The sequence below is a fragment of the Hippopotamus amphibius genome, chromosome 1 (assembly GCF_030028045.1).
Source record: "Hippopotamus amphibius kiboko isolate mHipAmp2 chromosome 1, mHipAmp2.hap2, whole genome shotgun sequence".
Classification (NCBI taxonomy): Eukaryota; Metazoa; Chordata; class Mammalia; order Artiodactyla; family Hippopotamidae; genus Hippopotamus; species Hippopotamus amphibius.
The window spans coordinates 161,311,114-161,334,986 of NC_080186.1; the positions used below are offsets into that span (position 1 = coordinate 161,311,114).

Here is a 23,873-nt window from a genome sequence, read left to right on the forward strand (position 1 = left end):
CAGTGAATTTGGTAAAGTTGCAGGATACAAAATTAATACACAGAAATCTGTTGCATTTCTATACACTAACAAAGAAAGAGAAATTAAAGAAACAATCCCATTTACCATTGCATCAAAAAGAATAAATTGCCTAAGAATAAACCTACCTAAGGAGACAAAAGACCTTTACTCTGAAAACTATAAGATACTGATGAAAGAAATCGAAGATGACACAAACAGATGGAAAGATATACCATGTTCTTGGATTGGAAGAATCAATATTGTCAAAATGACTACACTACCCAATGCAATCTACAGATTCAATGCAATCCCTATCAAATTACCAATGGCATTTTTCACAGAACTAGAACAAAAAAATTTTAAATTTGTATGGAGACACAAAAGACCCTGAATAGTCAAAGCAATCTTCAGAAAGAAAAATGGAGCTGGAAGAATCAGGCTCCCTGACTCAGACTATACTACAAAGCTAGTCATCAAAACAGTACTGGCACAAAAACAGAAATACAGATCAATGGAATAGGGTAGAAAGCCCAGAAATAAATCCAAGCACCTATAGTCAATTAACCTACAACAAAGCAGGCAAAAGTATAGAATGGAGGAAAGACAGTCTCCTCAATAAGTGGTGCTGGGAAAACTGGATAGCTACATGTAAAAGAATGAAATAGAATATCATTTAACACCATACACAAAAACTCAAAATGGATTAAAGACCTAAATGTAAGACCAGATACTATAATACTCTTAGAGGAAAACAGGCAGAATGCTCTATGACATGAAACACAGCAATCAATATCTTTTTCGATCTGTCTCCTAGAACAATGGACATAAAAACAAAAATAAACAAATGGGACCTAATTAAACTCAAAAGCTTTTGCACAGCAAAGGAAATCACAAAGCAAAAAGAACCTACAGAATGGGAGAAAATTTGCAAACAATGCAACCAACAAGGGATTAATCTCCAAAATACACAAACAGCTCAAGCAGCTCAATATCAAACAAACAAAACAACAACAATCAAAAAATGGGCAGAAGACCTAAACAGACATTTCTCCAACAAAGACATACAGATGGCCAACAGGCACAGGAAAAGATGCTCAACATTGCTAATTATTAGAGAAATGCAAATCAAAACTGCAATGAGATATCACCTCACACCAGTCAGAATGGCCATCATCAAAATGTCTATGAACAATAGATGCTGGAGAGAGTGTAGAGAAAAGGGAACCCTCCTACACTGTTGGTGGGAATGTAAATTGGTACAGCCACTATCAAGAACAGTATGGAGGTTCCTTAAAAAACTAAAAATAGAGCTACCATATGATTCAGCAATCCCACTCCTGGGCATATATCTGGAGAAAACCATGGTTCGAAAGGATAAGTGTACCCTAATGTTCACTGCAACACTGTTTACAATAGCCAAGAGGTGGAAGCAACCTAAATGTCCATCAACAGATGAATGGATAAAGAAGATATGGTACATATGTACAACATAATATTAATCAGCCATAAAAAAGAATGAAATAATGCCACTTACAGCCACATGGATGAACCTGGAGATTATTATACTAAGTGAAGTAAGTCAGACAGAGAAAGACAAGTATCATATGATATTGGAACCTTAAAGAAAGGATACAAATGAACTTATTTACAAAACAGAAATAGACTTACAGACTTAGAGAACAAACTTACAGTAACCAAAGGGGGAACATGGAGGGCAGGGAGGGGGGATAAGCTGGGAGTTTGGGATTGATGTATACACACTCTATATTTAAAATAGATAACCAACAAGGGCCTACTGGTAACACAGGGAACTCTACTCAATATTCTGTAATAACCTAAGTGGGAAAAGAATCTGAAAAAGAATAGATACATGTATATGTATAACTGAATCACTTTGCTGTACACCTGAAACTAACACAACATTGTAAATCAACTATACTCTAATAGAAAATAAAAATTAAAAAAAAAGTTGGCATTGAACACTCTTATCTGAGGATCCCACTCAAGACATGCACAGAGTCACAGGATTTTCAGTCATGCAACCATACAATAAGAGCAGAAACTATTTTTTCAGAAAGCGGCCCATGGAGATAAGATCACAGTAAAAGACCTCATCAAAGTAGAGATGAAGGGAAGAACAATTGTTTTTAAAGCTATTTTTTTAAATGACAAGATACTTGGTAGCAAGGCAGTGACCCTGTAGGAAGTAGGGTGGGGAATGTTCCTCTGGAAAAACTGAAAAGCACCAAGGGGGAAAAGTTATTGATAATAATGCTCGAGGAGACTCCAGTGACTAACCAGTCACTCCACAGTAAAGCCCGTACACACAGACATTCCAACCGACTTTTTATTGCCTCATAAATAAACGAAGGAACAAGGATTATCAAGACATTTGAGGAAACCCTGCAACATAAAAGAGCAAAACAGAAAAAAGAAAAACAACCCAAATGTCCAAAAAAAAAGAAAAGAATAACTTATGGTACATCTATATAATAGTTCCTTTGCAATTATTTTTAATTTGTTTTTGAAGCATGATATAATAGTAAGTGTAAGAAAAATGTAAAAGCATGATTCCAATTTTATTTAAAATAAATATTAATAAATGGATCAATGTTATAGAATGAAGACTTCTACAAGAGACCCACACAGTAGTCACCTAATTTAACAGAAAGGCACCACTGCAACTCAGAAACTAAAAATTAGTCTTTCCAATAAACAGTGCTGGCTAATCTTATGGGAGAAAAAAAAAAAAACTGAACCTTGATCTCCATCCTTATAAACCAAGAATAATTCACACTATACCATGGACTTTTATATAAAAGCTAAAATAATCATGGTTCTAGAAACACAAATATAATATATTCATGACTTTGGCAGTAATTACCTTACAACCCAGCAACTCTACTCTTAGATGTATACTGAAGTAAAATCAGTGTGTAAGTCCACCAAAGACATACGTAAGAATGGTCAGTGACTTCCCTGGTGGTCCAGTGGTTACGACTCTGCACTTCCAAAGTGGGGGGTATGGGTTCGATCACGGGTTAGGGAACTAAGATTCCACATGCTGCACGGCACAGCCAAAAAAAAAGGGTCAAAGCAGCTTGATTTATTATGGCCCCAAACCAGAAACTATCCAAATGTTCATCAACAGCAGAACAGAAAGAATACTGTACAGTTATACAATAGAAACTGCCCAGCAATAAGGAAAGAACGATTACTGCACGCAGCAACATGGATGAGTCCCACAGACAATGATGAACAAAAGAAGGCAGACTTCACACTCTAAGATTCCATTTATATGAGGTTCGAGAACAGCCAAAATGAATCTACGGATATTGACTAGAAGAGGCACAAGAGGAGACTTCTGGGATAATGGAGATATTCCACATCTTGAGCTGAGTCATGAAAACATGGAACACTCTTGGAGTTGCACGTGAAGATTTTCATGTTTTAAGTGTACAGTAACAGCAGACAGACAAATTTTGGCCAGAAGGAAAAAAAACATTTATAGTGGTTTTTCTTGGGTGCTGGAATTATGGGGAATTGTTATTTATTCTGTGTTTTTGAAAATTTCAATAAGGAACCTATATAGTCAGAAATAAATTAAGTTTTCTTAGTGCTTTTTGGTATTTTCATGCTACCTGCCTTTTTTTTTTAATTTTTAAATTATAATTATTTTTAAATTAATTAATTTTATTGGCTGTGTTGGGTCTTTTTTTGCTGTGCGCGGGCTTTCTTTAGTTGTGGTGAGTGGGGGCTACTTTTCGTTGTGGTGCACGGGCTCCTCATTGCCGTGGCTTCTCTTGTTGCAGAGTACAGGCTCTAGGCACGTGGGCTTCAGTAGTTGTAGCACATGGGCTCAATAGTTGTGGCACACGGGCTTAGTTGCTCCGCCAAATGTGGGATCTTCCCGGACCAGGGATCAAAACTGTGTCCCCTGCGTTAGCAGGAGGATTCTTAACCGGTGAGCCACCAGGGAAGTCCCCTTCTTGGGAATTTATAAAACTGTAAAGTTTAAAAACATGAGAGTTGATCTTACTTTAAAGACCTCCTCTGTATCTTTTTTGAACTCCCTAATTAGCTGGCCTTTTAATAGGGTCTTTGTAAATAGATTATTTTATATTCTAGGTCCCTCAGTTTTTCTTGATTCTCATACCCATAATTTTGGGTATGGTTGGTTGGGCTAAAAAAAGCTTTAGAATTACTGGTTTTGTACTGCTCTATCATCTCAGGTTTACAGTTTTTGCTAAATTTTGACATTGACGTGTTCGTTTATCCCATTCACACAGTTATTTGTTCATTCTATAAAAAGTAGAGACAACAGGTCAGGGAAGTCAGAGAAGGCTTCTAAGAGGAAGCGATGATCACACTGAGAGTCAGAAAGAGAAATGCTGATTACTCAGCCTCCACGCTCTGGTCAGAGACACGGTTCACAAACAGCCTTTCTAAGAGTAGACTTTCAGGATCATTGAAGCTTCTTTTTCTATAGTTATTCTTTATCTCTTTTAATAAGATTCATGTAATTTTATTCATTTGCTTGTCAGATACTATTGGTAAACCTAATCATTTGTTTATTCAACATTATTAAGTACTTACTACATGACAGGCCTAGTACTGAGGATATGAGAGAAAGAACTCTAGCTGACTTGTTCTTCCCCTGGAGTACCGCTGATAATAAAAACAAAATTCTCTTTTCCATTTGACTGTTATTGCATCAGATGGAAAATGCTGGAAGTTCTCCAAATTTCAAGGATATGGTGAGGGTGGTTTGGCTATTCAGACTAGATGTTTTGGCTGGTTCAGAGGGCTGTCACCTCAGTTATACAAGTTTACTGAAACTTGGGTACAAGTAGGGAGCCCAAGTGACCCCGCCAACAGGGGAAGGAGGCCACACAGAGTGTGAGCCTGTGGTGAGCCAAGAAAAGAAGCAACGGCATCAAATCCAAACTCCAAAGCCAAAGCCACAAGAACAGGCACTCCACAACCACAGGTCTTCATCTAAGAGGAACCTACCTACTCCTGGCACGGACAGCTTTACAATGGGGCCCTGGGGAACAGCAACAGCAAGGATTCACTTCTCCTGGTTTTTGTTTTGTTTGTTTGTTTGTTTTGGGCCACATGGTAGCTTGCGGGATCTTAGTACCCCTATGAGGGATTGAAGCTGCCCCCTCCACGGTGAAAGCACAGTCTTAACCACTGGACTACCAGAGAATTCCCAGGACTCACTTATAAAAGGTGTAGTGATGTTCCCAGTGACAGCGCAGCAGCAGACCTCTGATTGTTGACAGTTATCCTAACATGGACAAGATCTTTGTCTTTATGACTTGCTCACTATTTCTAACACATCTGGCTGTGTTACCATTTCCTAAGTTGCTTTTCTTTGGGAGACAGGCTGGAAGGAGACAACCTGCTGTTTTACTTCATTATTGTCTAAATACTGATTCTGGTGTCAACCTCCCAAATATTATTAGCCATCCCCTACCTCATTCATGATCTTTTGTTTGCCAGAGAGTTAACCAGGCCTGGAGCTGTCCTCAAATAATCAATGAATGAATAAACCAGAGCATGTCTTTTTTAAAAAAATAAATTTATTTTTTTGTTTATTTTTATTTTATTGGCTGCGTTGGGTCTTCATTGCTGCACGTGGACTTTCTCTAGTTGCAGAGAGCAGGGGGGCTGCTCTTTGTTGTAGTGTGCAAGCTTCTCACTGAAGTGGCTTCTCTTGTTGCCGAGCACAGTCTCTGGGCGTGCAGGCTACAAGAGTTGTGGCACACGGGCTCAACAGTTGTGGCTCACAGGCTCTAGAGCACAGGCTCAATAGTTGTGGCACACGGGCTTGGCAGCTCTGCGGCATGTGGGATCTTCCCGGATCAGAGCTCAAACCCATGTCCCCTGCATTGGCAGGTGGATTCTTAACCACTGCGCCACCAGGGAAGCTCCCAGAGCATGTCTTTTGTATCAGCGTTTTGGCTTGTGGCTTTAGAATAGCCTCTCCGTGGAATGCACATTGACACAGAGCTCAGAAATGTGACCCTTCACTGAATAAGGGCTTCAAAATGCACATGGGAGGCAAAAAAAATAACTGTGGATCATCCACCTCTGGAGGCCCTGTTCTAGAGTAATGAAGAGGTTCGCAGACTGTCTTATTTTTCTTTCTCACAAAGGCTATAAAAACTACATACTGCTTGCATAACTGAGTTACACACGAACTACTTAGCAACATGGTTTGTTAAAGCCATTCAGGTAATTGCTTTAAGCCATTATCCCCAACATTAAGCTAACACAAAGATGTAAGCATTCTCCACCTGTCCTGATATATTAGATGAAGTGTAGTAAAGTCTGAAAAGCCATACCCACATTAATAATCCACAGTAGTTCAACATTACTTGAAAATATGGCTATAGCCAATCTCATCTCCCATCAACAATAAACTTGGGGGGCTTCCTTGGTGGCCCAGTGGTTGGGAATCTGCCTGCCAGTGCAGGAGACACAGGTTTGATCCCTGGTCCAGGAGGATCCCACATGCCGCAGAGCAGCTGTGCCTGTGCGCCACAACTACAGAGCCTGTGTGCCACAATTATTGAGCCCACATGCCACAAGTACTGAAGCCTGTGTGCCTAGAGCCCGTGCTCCGCAACAAGAGAAGCCACGGCAATGAGAAGCCTGTGCACCGCAATGAAGAGTAGCCCCACTTGCCACAACTAGAGAAAAGCCTGTGTCCAGCAACAAAGACCCAATGTAGCAAATAAATAAATAAATATTTAAACAACAACAAAAACCAATAAACTTGGTATGTACATTTTAGCATTGTTCCAGCCTTGGCGATTTTGAGGGAATTCAGAGAAGTTCCCCTCTACAGAGGAAAACACATCATCTGCTAAAATCTCGTTGCATAAAGCTTTCTATACAGAACCTCTGGCTGGATCCTGGGCTTGTTGCTCTCTAAGGGATAAGATATATAACATTTATTAAACAACCCCTTAAAAAAAAATCGCTATCTGAATTAGCCACCAAAAAGAATGAAATAATGCCTTTTGCAGCAACATGGATGGACCTAGAGATTATCATACTAAGCGAAGTAAATCAGAAAGAAAAGACAAATACCATAGATAATCTTCACTTATATGTGGAATCTAAAATACAACACAAATCAACATATCTATGAAACATAAACATACTCAAAGATATAGAGAACACACTTGTGGTTGCCAAGGGGGAGGGGACGTGGGGGAGGGAAGGATTGGCAGTTTGGGAGAAGCAGAAGCAAACTTTCATGTATGCGATGGATGAACAACAAGGTCCTACTGTATAGCACAGGGAACCATATTTAATATCCTGTGACAAACCATGACGGAAAATAATACAAAATAGAATATATGTGTAAGACTGAGTCACTTCCCCGTACAGCAGAAATTAACACAACATTGTAAATCAACAAAATTAAAAAGAGAGAGAAATGCAAATGCAAAACAACAATAAAAATCGCTACCTGAAAATATCTACCAACAACAAAAATAGCCTATCCTTACTGCCCAGGCATTGGTATCCGATTCCTCCCTAAAGTTTGGAGGAAACACCCTTTCTTTTCACAGAGGGTCCATTCTATTTTCTTATAAATTCTTCAATAAAGACTCATTTTTAAGTGAAACCTCAAATAATAAAAAAAACCCTATTCTTTGAACCAGTAAGTCCACCTTTAGGAATCTATCCTGCAGGAATATACTAGGGCCAGTATGCCCCAAAATCAATTTTATACACAATTTTATACCACAAACACATTTATTATAACATTTTGCTTATAATAACTATATAACATATATATAAAATACATACACATACATATATGCTATGTAACATTCCAAAGGCCCATAAATATGGGGATGGTTAAACAAACCACGGAATTTCCAAACCATGGAACTGCTATTTGACCCTTAAGAAGAATGAGGTAGAATTACATGTGCTGATAACGGAAAAGTGCCAACATAGTGAAAGAAAGCAAATTGCAACACAGAGCATTTTACCATCCCATGTGGGCTTAAAAATAAAGTTCTATTTCTAGACCTGAATAGATTACACTTGTATTAATGAATATAATTATTCATTAAACTGTACTTTTTTTTTTTATCATACACACTTTTCTACACAGTTGGCCCTCTGTTATCTGTGGGTTCCATAACCTTGGATTCAACCAACAGCAAATCAAAAATATTAGGAAAAAAATTCCCAGAGACTTGCAAAAAGCAAAGCTTGAATGACAACCATTTACACAACATTTACAATGTGTTAGGTATTATAAGTAATCTAGAGATGATTTAAAGTAATTCAGAGGATGTGCATAGGTTATATACAAATACTATGCCATTTTATCTAAGGGACTTGAGCATCCACGTTATTTTGGTATGAGGGGTCCTGGAACTACTGAGAGATGACTATACATACTAAAAAATGAGTTATCTTTGGGTATACTCTGTCCCATGGCTTTTAGGAGAAAATAACCTATTTCTTAACTCACTGAGCAGGAAAGCCACGCTTCTAGATGCTTCCAACAACTATCAACTACCACTGAGAACATGTTTTGTTCCAGGGCAGGATCCACAGCTGTGAATAATCCCATGGGTTCCAGGCCAACCTCACCAAGGGCCCCTTCTCCAGCCCTTATTAGTCATGGATGGTCCTCTGCAGAAACCAGAAGACTACCTGAATACAGGACAGCCTTCTGCCTTCAGCTTCTGGAAGGCCTCCCCAAAGGCGGACGTCCCTCAGCCCCTTTTCTGACAGCTCCCATAATGCTAGCAACCCCACCACCCACCACTCACTGCCTCCTTGGGAACTCCAACCACCAGCTTCATCCGACCTCTCAGCTTGGGGACTCTGGTCAGTACCCCGCCAATGCGGCCATCTGAAAGCCACGGGCAAGTGAAGGCTGGCTCCTCCTCAGAAAAAAAGGCTGGGGACCTGTGAATTACATCTAGTCACTGGGATGTACAGGACAACATTGTAACTCTAGAACTTCAAAGAGCCAGCCCTCAAAGTGACAATGGAAAGAAAATAAGCCCAGCAAGAGGGAGGGTAGGAAGCAAAAGCAGCAGTGAACAGAAGGGAAAGAAAAAGGGAAGAAAGCTGTTAACAGAGAAAGTGAGTTGGGAAAATGAAAGGACAGATTAGAGCAGGGAGAAAGAGAAAAGGGAGGAACTCTGCCCCCTGACAACTTGAGAGGACACACTAGAAAGGGACAGTCTATCTCTCCCAACAAGCCTGACAAGGCCACTTCCCAGGCCAGGTCCCCTCCAGACCAGGCCCTGAAAGACAGGCTCTGCCTGCCCCCTCCCAGAGCGTTAGACCAGGCTTTGTGGGAAAGTTGAAATCTTGATGGCTTAGAAAGAGGCCCCTACAGCTTCATGTGCTGGCAATTTAACTAAGCACTCCTGGTTCCTGCCGGCTACCAGACCAGCCCTGGCTTTGCTCCACAATTAAAGCACACACTCCTGACCCTCTGCGGGAGTGGCAGCTCAGTCAGCACCGCAGGGTGGCTTTAAAGGACAAGAGTGAATTTCACTGAACACCAGCAAGTATCAATCACACTTGCCATGTGGGCACCCTAAGGACCAGACATCCCAGGGCAGCTCACTCTCCCCTCCTTTCTTCATTTTCATAGAATTTTTTTAAAGGAATAGGCATTATGGACAAAATGGTTAGAAAAAACAGACACTGTATAACTTCAGAGTTGTCATTAGTAACATCCACCAATGATACATATGGAAGACAAGGGGCTCAAAGCTGTATGGGGTATGAATGAATTAAAAACAAAAAACCAAACTGCATCCACCCTGAACAAAAACCTGAGTTTTCCAAAAGCACACTTGCACAGAAAGAACAACAGAACACAGCATCAATAAAATCATCTCTTTGGCAAAGGGCCTAGAATTTAATATAGTACACAGGGTCACCACCACTCAGGCCTCCTTTTGGCAAACCTCATATCAAAACACCAGTGGTTTCAACTGACTGCCTGTATTTCTTTTTAGTTCCTAGATTCTTGACTCTGCTGTCTTCCTGGTATCACAGAGCCATGTGGAGTTTCAGGAGATGGGATTCAAGGGCCCCTCTCTGAAGGCCTGCCTACCCCAAACCATCCCTACCACCTGAAAAATTCACAGAGAGTAAGTCATATCTTTGGATGAAGGCAGTATTCTTCCAAGTGGGATATGCGGCACAATTTGGGGAATGTGGACAGATAACTTAACTTTAATAGTTATGTTTTTTAATACTTGCCTTCTATTTGTGGCAGGTGATAGTAGTTTCTAATTTAAGCCAATCAGTTTCCCTTTAAAACAACTTTTAGAATTTTTAAAAAATGGCACAATTTAAAGAAAAATGTTAAATAATAGCACTGATGGCAAAGAAATAAAACAAAACCCATGCAGGTGGAACACAAATTAAGTGCAAGAAACAGATAAAGCATCCAACTCCAAGCCCTTTGACTTGGAACGCAACTACCCCTCACTGGAGTTTCTACTGCTACCATCACACATCGGGGATCACCAAGATTTAGTTCAGCAAAGTCAGCAGAACCAGGTGGATGCAGAAAATGGACGAGAGATTGAAGAATCACAGTGGCCTTAGAGAGGATGTTGCTGTAGAAAGGCTGGGGGTGGGGGAAAAGGTGGGCAAGGGATCTGGGGGTCTCTGGGAAGCTCGTGAGGAGCAGGAAAGCAGTAAGTATAGGCTTAACCATAAGGACTAGTGAGATAGGCATGTTCCTACAGAAGCCCCCCTCTTCACACATATTGTCCCCAAATTATTCTGCCTGAGGTCCCAATACTGAAAGCTGATGGGTGAAGTACTGAGGGCATAAGTCTAGCACCACTTCCCAGGTCTTCCTCTTCCCAAATACCAAATTCAATTGTTCCCCACCCCTACCTTTCTTTGAACACTGGCTATGAGGTCAAATAGTTTTCAGTTGTTGATGTATTATCTGGGCCAATTTTCTTTCTAACTAATGACTCTTTAGCACAAATCAGAGAATTGATGATAGGCATCTATGAATAAGGTACTACTCTCCAGTAAGTACATTCAGGTAGATCAAACCCTCCTCTCACCATGATTACCAGGACTCCCTTAAATCATTCACACACATCACTACAATAAACTGAATATCATGATAAAGCGAGTCACACAAATTTTTTTGGTTTCCCAGTGCAGATAAAAGTTGTGTTTTCCCTATACCATAGTCTACTGAAGGTGCAATAGCATTATGTCTAAAAAAACAATGTACACACCTTAATTTAAAAATACTTTATGGGTGAAAAATGCTAACAAACATCTGAGCCTTCAGTGAGCTGTAACCTTTCAGCTGGTGGAGGTTTGAAGCCTGGCGAGAATTACCAAAATGAGACACAGTGACACAAAGTAAAAAAATGCTGTTGGAAAAATGATGCTGATAGACACAGGGTTGCCACAAAACTTCAATCTGTAAAAATTGCAGTATCTGCAAAGCCCAACAGAGCAAAGTACAATAAAACGAGGTATGTTTATAATCGAAAGGTTCAGAAAAATATAAACCATCCCTTGTTTTTGGCAAAGCCGTACCAGACTTGCTGCCCACAGACACTGGATTCTAACCATTTATCTCCCTTGCTTTAGAAGTGAGGGCCCATTCAGTTTCCTAGCTCTGGTTTTGAAGCCTAAATCAGTACCAATATTCCATATATGTCTCCTGAAAACTACGAAATAAGTCATTCTAAGCTCACTTCCTTTTTTGAAGAGCCCTTTGTATACAGTGCCCAAAATGATGTGAACCTTTTTGGCCGGAGCCTGGAGGGTCAACTCATGCCCAATCCCCTTGCTTCTAAACTGCTGTGTTTTAATTGCTGACTCCCATTTTACAGCCAAGCCAATTAGTAGCATTGGTCAAGCGTGAGGAGCTTCGAGGCCTAGAACACAGCACTCAACTCAGCCTGAAAAGAACAGAAGCCTCTCCTGTCAGAACTTCCCTGTGAGAACTATGCCTAGACAACAAAAGTCACAAGTCCAAGAGACGGATGTTGTAGTTCTGTAGAGTCCCTGGACACATCAGCAAGCACTTCAATCTCTAGCCGACCGAGGACTGGCAAAGTAACTTAGGAGAGGGGAATTTTAAAAGATGACTATTTCACTCCTCATTCAATTTAGTGAGCATTATTGCCCACTTCAGTCTCTGAAGAGCTAATAACTAACTCCTTTAGGGTTGAAAGGATATTGGGTTGAAAGCCCAAGAAGCTGCTAGGTTACTGGTTTATTCCAGGTACTCTAAACCAGCTGGATAAAGTGTGGAACAGCCTGAACTTATGAAATGCAAACGTGCACTTACCCTCAGGCCTCCAGATCTGATTATTGGCTTATTGGTAACCAAGCCCAAATACACCAGGAAACAAAAACAAAAAAGCATTAAGGTGAATGAGGATTTTACAAAAATGTAGAATGTCCACCTCTTTTTTTTTATTTCACTGCATCTCAAAAAAATGCCATTCATCCAACAATTAAAATATTCTGCTTTGAAGGAGCTCAAATTTCATCTAAGCCTCCCATTAATACTCCTTTAGAACCTCTGTGAAGGGGGCAGTGCCCATTACCCCGTTTCAAGGTCGAGGACTGCTTCCAGACAAGGAAGGAGAACCTGCCCTTGGGTGACAAAGGCGCAGGCCTAGAACACTCCGTGGGGGTCTCTGGCTCATACCCCAGCCCTGCCTCTCACCTGGGCCCAGTTCCCCATAAGGGAGGGTGTTTTTGTTTTTCAACAGAACAGCCAGCCCTGGGGTTTATCATAGCTTATGTTTAAGGAAACACTATCTTTTTTTTTCCCCCTGACATTGAAGTCTTGAATTCTCTACCAATGGTAAAACTTGTGCGGGTGGCAGGAGTGAATGAAAGTGGAAAATTTCCCAAAACTCCTGGCCTACTTAACCACCCTGACAGCACATAGTTATAGTGTTTGCAGTGTGAGGGGAGGGGGTAGGGGCGGACTGTTTCCAAGGAAGTATGATTAGTTGGCCGTTTCAAATATTTCCAAAGACACTTAGAAAATGGTTAACAATTTTTTTAAAATGTGGCCCAGAAATCTAATTTCCAGCAATTCTTAATATCATGGGGCTCCTGGAGAGCCCTGTAAAAAACACTATAACAAGCCCTACCAATGAATAGGTACACGGGGGGAAAACTCTTTGGGTAAGTAGAATATGTGGTAAATACACATTGCTCAATGCTCAAACGACCTATCTTAAGACTTCTTTTACAGAAAATGATGTCACTGATCTGACTGGAAGTTCTCTCTCCCCTGGATTTGTCCTCCCTCGGGTGCTGTGCTGGTTTCTTGGTTTATGCACAAACCAGCTGCAGTCACCCTTGCCAAGTTCTCAGCAATTCCCTCAACTGCCTTTTACTGTACAGGATCCCTGGAGGTCCAATTCCGTTTTCTGGAGTCAAACAAATTGGTGAGAAGTTTCAGCTAGTTCACTTCCCCCCGCAAGACAGAAGTTTGCGGAAGTTTCGACACAAAACAGACATCTGTGCTTTTCTTTTTCTTTTTCTTTTTTTTTGGCTACAGGATCAGTACGTGTCAGAGCTGGAAAAAGAACGATATATCACCAAATCATTCCTCTTCAATAATCAAAATACCTTCTTCCTGTTTCTCAAGAATTTAAGACAAAATGGCCAATTAACACTTAAGCAACCTTACCTGAGAAGCCCACAAACTGAGGGTAGCAGGTAGTAAAGGGGAACTCTGTTCTACAATTAACAAAGAGCATGGAACTCCCTTCAGCTTCCCCAATGCCCCCATTCATGTTTTGGGCACTGATTATCCTTCAATAACTTCCCTGCCATTACATCTCACCACTCACCAGGGGTTTGGGTTTCACCCTGGGAATAAGAGGTGTTTGTAGAACACTCTGAAACCTCTAAAGGTTAAGTGCTGTAGACAATACAACCTCAGTGCATACTGAGGTGGGCAAAGCCCTCAAATAGCCATTAACTTATGCAGCCAAATGAGATAAGATAATGAGCTGCAGCCGGGTGCCTCCTTTCCCTCAAGCGATTTTTTAAAACCTGCTAACAATGGCTGGGGTAATTGGCACCTGGCTGCCAGCGCCCACATCCCTGTCTGCTACAAAAATTTCAGAAGTAGGGTTCACAGAATTCCAACGGATCAAAGTTCTAGGCATTGTCACCTCTTTTCCAGGCTGTCACAACAGCCTCCTCAGTGTCTCCATACCAGTCCAGTGTTCCCCCTACCCGAAGCCAGCCGACGCTTCCATGGCTCCCCCCAAACCCTCAGCTGAGCACGCAGTGTTTTTCCTAACCGGCCCTAACCTAACTCTCCAAACTTCCCCTCCGCCCCTCCAATCGCCCTAGCACTCGGTCCAGTAAGTCACCGAATCGTCTCTACCTCCAGCGCAAGGCTCAAGGTCTCTTACCCGGAGGTCCCGTTTCCCTCCCTCTACTCTTCCAACCCCACAGCTGCCGGAGATGAGCCCCCACCCCTCGTGGCTCCGCTCAGATTTCACTTCCCCCAACAGGTCTGTTCAGATCCCTATCTAGCATTGTCAACAGACAGGAGTCCTTCCCCCACCCCAGCAACACTTTTTCTGAACACCCCCGGCCCCTGCTCCCACCCGCGGGGCTCCCGAGCGGCCTCCCGCCCCCCAGCAGGCCCGGCTCACAGCCCGGAGTGGGTCCCCGGCAGCGCCCTAGAAATCGCAGCCCAAGGCGAAGAGATGCAGAAGCCTCCCGCAGATGTCCCCCCGAGACCGGGTGTGGCCCAGCTCTCAGTCAGCCGACTCCTCGCAACGCGGAGCCCCCAAGTCCACTGCCCAGAGGCCGGCCGGGCGGCGCTGCGACGGGACCCGGAGGAGCAGCCGCGAAGGGCACCGGGCCGGCTACAACCGCTCCCCAGGTTCCCGGCCTCTCCCCCACAGCTGCGCGCTTCCCAGCCCAAGCCGGCCCATCCCGCCCCGGGGCGGGTCGCTCTTCCTGCGCCCTCTGGGGAGCTCGCGGGTGCGTAAAACCCCGGAAGGTCCCTGCCCGCGCCTAACCCCCTGCCTGGTCCCAGCTTGGCCGGGCCCGGCTCCGCTGCGCCTTACCTCTCCTCTCTTCGAACCTGCTGGGCACTGGTTCGGCCGGGACCCGCTGGGATCAGACGAGACCGCACAAGTCGCGCGGCACCTGCCAAGGAGCGAGTGAGGAGCCTGGGCGCGTCTGACGTCACGACCGCTCCGAGCGCCTCCAGCTCTGAGTCACCTGATCACCTTGGCAACGCGCGCGGGGCGGGGCGGGGCGAAGCGGGGGCTGTGTCACAGCGCGAGCCCCAGCAGCAGGGCCTCGAAGGGCCTCTGGGAGCGCTCCCGGGCAGTTGGTGCCGCGGAAACGCCAGGTCCGGCTGTGGCCTCGCTGCTCGGGCCTCCGAGTTAAGATGGATACTTGAGACTCCAACAGGCACTCCCCTCAAGTTCCATCAGTGCTCCGAGACTCCAGACCTTATCCCCTCGCCGCCACTGCAAGTGCCCGGCTGGCAGGGCCTGTGTCCCCACCGTACCCAGTTCAGTGCGTGGCACGCAGGGTTCGCTTGTGCCCTGTTCCTCTCCGTGTCTTCTCGATCTAGACCCAACTAGGTTCGAGCGTTTGCTCCGAGAACTGTACCTGAGCGGACTGGGGCTGAGGCTGATAAGTGGATTGCTCTCTGACAACTTTCCCCATAAGCCTTGCAGCAAGTAGTGCAGACTTTGCTGGGGAATGTAGTAAGACTTCATTCATTCAGGAGAGGGGAGGAGACGGGCTATTAGCCCAGGCCCAGATCTCTTGTCCTGAAGGCCTTCTTCTATTCCAACAGAAAGAGGAAGTACTGAAACACTCCCAGAGCAAAGCCTAGCACGAGCCTGCAAGTCCTACTTAAAAAGATTTTTTGCTTTTCAGTTTAGATATCGATTTTTTCCTTCAATTTCCTCCCCTTGCTCACTATAATCCTATGCCTACACCTCTGTGACTTTCCAGTATTGCTAGACATAGACCATCAGCTGCAAAATGAAAATTTAACACCCCATGGAGGTCCTGGTTTGAAAGCCACTGCTTATTTCATCCTTTCACTTCTGAGTTCCATTTAAGTTTTACTCTCCTATTCCCTGCACCACTATGCAGGTTTCATGTATGTTGTCCTTCCCTCTCAGACTATGGAATTTTAAACCAAAAAGTTATTTTATGAATAACTTCTAGGGACTTCCCAGGTGATGCAGTAGTTGGGAAACAGCCTGCCAATGCCGGGAACATGGCTTCAAGCCCTGGGCTGGGAAGATCCCACATGCCACGGAGCAACTAAGCCCATGGGCCACAACTACTGAACCCACATGCCACAATTACTGAAGCCCATGCACCTAGAGCCTGTGCTCCGCAACAAGAAGCCACCGCAATGAGAAGCCCATGAACCGCAACTTGCCACAACTAGAGAAAGCCCAGGCGCAGCAATGAAGACCCAACGCAGCCAAAAATAATAAATAAATAAATAAGCAAGCAAATAAGTAAATAAATAACTTCTAGTGAACACTTTTTGGTGCCTGGCAATGGGCAATGCCAGGCTGTTTGGGGCATGATCCTTGAAGATCAGGAGTTTCTGGGTGGTACATCTCATATCCAAGTACCATCTGTACTGTTTACTGTTTATTTAATAGTTTTTTTTTAAGATTGATTTTATTATTTATTTGTTTGTTTTATTTTTGGCTCTGTTGGGTCTTCGTTGCTGTGCATGGGCTTTCTCTAGTTGTGGAGAGCGGGGGCTACTCTTTGTTGCTGTGCGCAGGCTTCTCGTGGTGGCTTCTCTTGTTGCAGAGTGTGGGCTCTAGGCACACGGGCTTCAGCAGTTGCAACATGTGGGCTCAATAGTTGTGGCTTGTGGGTCTAGAGCGCAGGCTCAGTAGTTGTGGTGCATGGGCTTAGTTGCTGCGAGGCATTTGGGATCTTCGTGGAACAGGGATCAAACCTGTGTCCCCTGCATTGGAAGGCAGATTCTTAATCACAGTGCCACCAGGGAGGCCCAATAGTTTCATTTTAAGTGACACTTCTTTACTTTTATACATTTATTGTAAAAGAAACTGGCATATAAACAGGAAAAGAAGACCCTTGTGAAAGAGAAGAATCATGGCTCCAGACAGAATTGTACTAATAGGAGAGAAGAGATTTAAAACATGAGCCCAGGTCCCAAAGGGCAGAGATTAGGAGGCAGGAAGATGGTGTGAGCAGGCAGGGGCAGCCAGACCTGGGGTGGCAGATCTGAGGAGGGGAACTCTAATTGCAAGTTAGGGACAGGTAGGGGAAGAGTTGGGCTAGAGTGAGGTTTGAGGGATGCAGTGGAGGGGAGAAGTGCTGGGAGCAGAGAGAATGGAGAAGGGATCTAGAGAAAGGAGAAGCAGCAGCAGTTTGGGGAGGAGCTGCTGAAAGGAAGCGTGTGCTAACACCATTAAGGGAAGGGAAGCTGAGAGGCTGCAAAAGCACAGAGGCTCTGAGGCTCTAATGTGGGCAGGGCAAGGTGAGGATGCGGGTGAAGATGGGGATAACTGCCTTGGAAGGGAGAGAAGCTGGATATGGCAGCTGGGACGTATGGGGCCATGCTGGGGGAGAAGAAATGAAAGAACAGTGTTCTCAGTAAGGTCCCTGGCCGCTCCCCTTTTACTGAGTTGCTTGGGTATAACAGGACATAACCATCAGAGGAAAACTGGAATGTTCCCCACCCCCATCCCTACCACCCCATTGAGGAAGGAGTGCTATCCGATGAGTATAAGCTCAAGGAATGTTACTTGGCAGCATCCAAGAACCAGAGACATGGCCAGGAAGCATATCCTACGTGGCTTTTCTCTAGGATTTGACCTCAAGTCCCAGGAGTCAGCAACCAGCCAGATGTAGAAGTCGCTGGAGTTTCTTCAAGTTTCTTCACAAGTTTCCATTCCTGGAAATAAAGAAAAATGTCTGTGTGGAAGGTCCTGACAAAGCATATTTTTTGTGAAAGTCCATTAGCCACAGGGACTGCAATGGATTGTCAACATTTGTGAACTCAGGAGAAACATCCAAGGATTGTGGAGGCAGCATGATGCAGGGGTCGGGAACATGTGCTCTGAGGTTTATCCATTTTGTGAAATCAGACAAGTTACCCACCTTTCTTGAGCCTCAGGGTTACCTGTAAAATGGGTATAATACCTACCTCATGAGACTGCCATCAACTTGAGGTCAATTCTAGGTCAAAGGAAGAACCCAGATTCACAGTTTTTCAGCAGGCCATTTTAAAAATCATTGTATATTCATTGGACCCCATTTGTTCACTCACCCATTGGATGAAAGAATGTTTCTTGGATGCCTAATGTACACTCCACACTGTGATGGATACGAAAGGAGCAAGTTCTCTGACTTGGTCCTCCAGACATCAGACTCCTGATAGGACAGTGAGACAACATGAGAGCTCACAAAGCCCCTGTGAAACTGAATGCTAAACTATATCATGCCCTTCTCTGCCCTCAGCATTCATCGAGAGGGATGCCATGCCAGCTGCATTGGCTGAGGTGGGTTGTATGAAAGAAGGGTCTGGTACAAAGCCTGAAATTTGGAGAATTTGAGGAAGTGGTGAGAGAAGAGAGCATCCCTGGTTATATCATCTGGATGACATGAGCACCTGGGGCAGGGGCTCAGTAAATATTTGCTGAATGGATGAATGAATGAATGAATGAATGATTAAACAAATAAGCAAAGGCAATAACATTAGAGAATGGTGGGCATAGCCATAAGACCAGCCTAAGTGGACTGTGGAAACTGGGGAGAGTTGTGAGAAATAAGGTATAGACAGAGCTTTTGAGTCAGCAGAATTGTCTAGTAGGAACACGGGGTCTGGAGCCAGAGTGACAAGGTTGCATTTGAACTCCATCGCTTATTGGCCACAGACCTTGAGAAAGTTATTTAACCTCTCTGTGCGTTAGTTTTCTCATCTGGAAAAGAACAGGGATAATATTATCTATATATAGTGGGGGTTTTTTCCCACCCCATCCCCACCCCTAGTGTATCTGTAGTGTTATTTTCAGGATTAACTAAGATAATGCCTATGAAACCTAAACGTGGTGTTTGGCACATAGTAAGTACTCCAAACTATTTACTTTTCTTTGTTATTAGTATCAGTTTTATTAAGGCCTGAGAAGAAGAGTGTAGATTTAATACAAAAACTATAGGAAACCACTGCAGCACCTCAGAATGGGAAATGGGAATGGGATGCGGTGTTTTGTAAAGAATCATTTGGCAGCAGAATTCAACCTGGTCAGAAGGGAGAGTTGGGCCAAAAGTGCAGCCCCAAAGGGTAAGGAAGGGCTGACCAAGGACTCGAAACCACCCCTCCTGAAAAAGAGAAAGGCTCTGCCCTTTGCTCACACGTGTGTGGCAGTTGGAGTCTGGCAGGCAGAGGTGCTCAGTAACCCTATTAAATGAACATCTCTACATGCTGCACAAGTCAAATAATGTCTTTTTGGAGCTCACAGGCTCAATGGTAAACAGTGTGGAATTCCCCTAAGAACAGAGTTTTAAAGCACTGGAGAAATCCACTATTTCAACGTCTTCCCCACACAGAAGCAAATGAACACATGTGAAAGGAAAGCCAGTGAATGTGGCCAGCACATGCACAAAACCCAGTAAAGAATGACAAGATGTGTGTGTGTGTGAGGATATTAAAGAAAGGAGGAAAAAATTTCACTTCTACTGTTCTCTAGCTCAGTGCTCTGCCTGATTCTAATGAAATCTGAGGTTCACATGAAGGAGAAAGATGCATCAGTTTGCTTCCAGTCATGATTCAAGGTTTTGGATTTCACCTGAGCAATGACTCTCACAGTTTTATGCCTCTTTTTCTGATTTACATTTTTGAATTCAAATTTGCTAGTCGGGAATGTCTCCATTGCAAGTGACTAAAATGCTGTTCAAATCAGTTTAAGAAAGAGGGAGAGAGAATTTATTGGCTCTTGAAACCAGGATTCCAGAGGCAAATCTTAACTTCAGGCATAGCTGGATCCAGGCACTCAGACAGTATCACCAGCAGACTCCTCTCTTGCTCTCTCAGCTCTCTTTTTGCTGCATTCTCAGGCAGTCCCTCTGAGAGTGTCAGAATTACATTCTCACAGCAAAAAGTCCCAGCAGACAGAAGACTTTCTCTTTCAGCTCCAGATTGGAGTCTTACTGTTTGCATCGGCTTTGGGTAATTCCATTTTCTCTGAATGTGTGGTTGTGGCCAGAGAATGTGACATCTTGGCTAGTTCCATGCTGTCCTCTGGAGCCTGGGGGTAAGATTACCCCCCAACCCCCCCACCCCCCAGCCCCAACCCTCACAGTTGGAATTGTGGAAAGAACAGCTTCCCCAGGAGAATTGAAGCTTAGTTACCAGAACTAGGAAGAATGGATGCCTAGCAAACGAAAAACACAGCTGACCCCTACAGGCCGCCGACACCAGAACCACAAGCTTATCAGAGTCCTGTAGGCACATGTAATATAATATTCCAATATTATTCCAAGAGGATAGCTTTGAATCCACTTGGGAGCCAACTACCTTCTCCTGTGTTTCCAGGAAAGTTGTATGCACTGGGACACAAAATCCAGCACTCAGAGGTTAAGCCTTGTTGAGATCATGGCATAGAACCCACCATTAGTTTTATCTAAGTCCACACTCCTCTCTGGAAGTATTACTTCTGAAGGAAGCGCTTCATGCTTTAAATGTGTTTGTATAGCACCTTGAGTTCTCAAGAGGCATCACATAAAGGTGTGCAATTTTAATTGTGACTTTTTGAAGCCCTAATTCCTGAAGTGGCCTGGCATTCGGATAATGATCTCAGAAACTCAGCCCTGGAGGAAAACACATTTTTCTCCTAGGCTGTGACTCAACTGAGTATGAAGTTCCCATCAACTGTTAAGCAACTCCCTATTTTTTGATATTTCAAAAATAAGGGAAGAAAAGCACATATAAATTTGAAATACTCAGCCTATGTGTCCATTTGCTTTTATATTTATACAATGGACTAATGTTGATTTAGCACATGACATATGAAGAGTAAGAACTCAGGGAAACGTTAAATCCACATATTCATTTAGCACATTTACTAAATGCCAACTCTGTGCCAGGGACTGTACTAAGCTCTGGAGATGTAGGAATAAGCAAAACAGATTTTCGAAATCCTTGCTTTTATCAAACTTACATTTCAGTAGGTGTGTCCATTTGTATACAGTGCTGGGTTTCCTCTGTGTCATCGGCAGGAATTAGTCATAATCACCAATAAACGTGCAGGGCAAATTCTCAGTGAGCAGGTCCTCTAAGGTGAGGCTTTCGGCCAGTGCTCTGCATATATTAGCTCATTATCCTCTTCTTCCTAGGGATTAAAAACAGGCTTCAGAGAGATGTAGACACCTGTTCAAGGGACCCTAGGAAGTAAGGGGTGGGGCCAGGATGGAGACTCATTTCTCCATATCTGCCATTTAACTTGTACCCTTTCTTAGGGTGTGGAAGCAGGATGATGGGGAGTAGTGGGGATTATGGCAAACTGGACAACAAACTGTGCAAAGGGAGCCGCTATCTAGCCACTTGGCACAAGGAAACATGGCCCAGTGTGCCCAAGTGTTCTGAGTTTTTCAAGAGAAGCTGGAAAACAGGATTTTGATGTGAAAGCCAATTTTTAAAACACTGTGAAAGCCAAACAAAATCTGTCTGAGCATCATTCAGGCCACAGGTCTGCCCCTCTAGTTTCTACCCCCAAACTAAATGTGGGTAGAAGGAGGCAAATACAGCTCTGGTTCTTGTACAAAGTAGTTGTCAGGTTGATTTGATAAGGCTAAGGTAAACAGGTGCCCCTGTTTACCAATAAGGCAAAGTCCCTAATGAAAGGTAACAGCGAGGGAGCCGCTGGAGCATTCCAACCCCCCTACCGTGGAGGAGGTTGCACTGAGCCATCTTAGACTGGGTTGACAGGCCACGCTTATCTGAAAGGGAAAATTTAACTTCAGGGCGGGCTTCGTGTTACATCTGAGGTCCTAATAATGATCATTAAGCTGTCAGCGCACAAGATGTGGTTCAAAATAATTCTCCTCCTAACAAGTCACATTTTGCTCGCTTCCTGGTCCTTCCTTGCCTCCCCCGCCCCAGGCCTCCCACTCTCGGCATGCCTTTCCCCTTACGCACCCAGTTTTCCAGGGGATGGCAGCCACAGGATAGGCGGTGGTCTCCTCACTGGGGTGGTCTGAGACGGGAACAGAGTTGGTTGCCTGCAGGTGGCAGCGCCTCTTCCTGTCCTGGCCTTTGGAGGGAGGGAGGGGGCACAGGAGAGCTTCCACTCTGAAAAAACATTTGTACCATCGATAGACTGAAACGCTACAAGACAATAGTTTTACTTAAAATGTGTAAAGGAATTCCCATCTTCCGGATCTTAACAAGATCAGAAAACCTCTGTTTACTCCAAGAATTGTTTCAGAAGGGAAAGTGAAATCTGGCACATGAAAAATCCTCTTTCCATCCGCTCCCAAGATAGTAACTTTGCAGACATATGCCCTGTGTATTCCATCACAGCAACACCGTGCTGGCGTGCGCTGGGGACACATTCGCTGCTGCTGCTGAGGCTGCCGCCGCCACTGCCGCCTCCACCACCTCCTCCTGTTGCTTGGATGAAGCTGAGGCAAGTGGCACGGCGGTGAGATTCTTAGAAGATCAGGCCGTTGTTCCTGGCGGGACCCTACAACTCAGTTTCTACCATGAGGCTCTAAATCCTAGCTCCTCTGGGCCCTGGGAGACTTTTCTTTGGAAAACACACATAGTGAGGACTTTCTGAAAGGGATAGGATGAGGAAAACCTGTACTCTTCCCCATCCCTTGCTTGGAAGATCACTTAAGAGGTGAAGTGACTTCTCCCACTCAGGGAGGCAGGGCAATGCCATGATTAGGAGAGTCCAGCGACCTGCATTCCGGCCCTGGTTCCCCTACATCCTTGTCTTGGAATCCAAAACAATTTACTAAATTTGGGGCGGGGGGGTTCTCAGTTTTCTCATCTGCAAAGTGGAAATAATAATAGGCCCAAGCACATAGAGCTGTCACAAGGGTTAACTGGTGCGCACGGCAGAAGCCGCTCTCTTTGCACAGAACATGTTCTCCAGGTCACCGAAGCCTCCATGTATCCCCACCATGCCCTGCCTCCCCACCCCCACCAACCCGCCATCCATACCCTAGGAGCGGGTATCAGTTAAAAGGCATCTGCTTCATCTTGGGCCCACCACTAATTTCTGTGGCTCCTTGGTCAGATGATCAGGATTTACACATGATGACCAGGACCACTCTAGTACAATTCTTTTTTTTTTTTTTTAATTTTATCAGAGGATAGTTGATTTACAATGTTAAGTTTAATTTCTGCTATACAGCAAATGACTCCGTTATACATATATATATTATTTTTCATATTCTTTTCCATTATGGTTTTCACAGGTTATTGAATATAGTTCCCTGTGCTGTACAGTAGGACCTTGTTGTTTATCTCTAGCGCAATTCTTTAGCTGCAGCAGGGGAAACTTTTGCATCCACTACACCCAGAGGCTTATTTTGGAAGCCAGCTTTGCATGAATTTCTGGGCTGCTCTGACTCCAGATGAAAGAGGGTTTCTGTCCTCCTGCTGCTCCAGGCCCCTCCCTGGAGAGGTCAGATTGACAGCTCCATAGGCGTGGAGCCCACCTGCATCAGAGTGGCAGGGGCACTGTGTACACATGCAGTTTCCTGGGCTCCATTCTAGACCCACTGCATCTGAGTCACTGGGGCCAGGGCCTAGGAATCTTCAAGTAACAAGCTCTCTGAGAGGGCAGAGCCCA

General features: G+C 44.1%; 1 protein-coding gene across 1 annotated transcript in view; it reads right to left on the bottom strand.

The window, feature by feature from the left end:
* Positions 1 to 17,236: 17,236 nt before the first annotated feature.
* The window catches only part of PURA (purine rich element binding protein A), a 61,766-nt gene continuing 55,129 nt past the window's right edge, over positions 17,237 to 23,873 (bottom strand). Inside the window, exons 3-4 of the transcript XR_009053371.1 lie at positions 21,231 to 21,401; positions 17,237 to 17,965 (exon numbers count right to left, since the gene is read on the bottom strand). The gene's annotated coding sequence lies outside the window, so the exon portion shown is untranslated. The remainder of the gene's footprint in view (positions 17,966 to 21,230; positions 21,402 to 23,873) is intronic.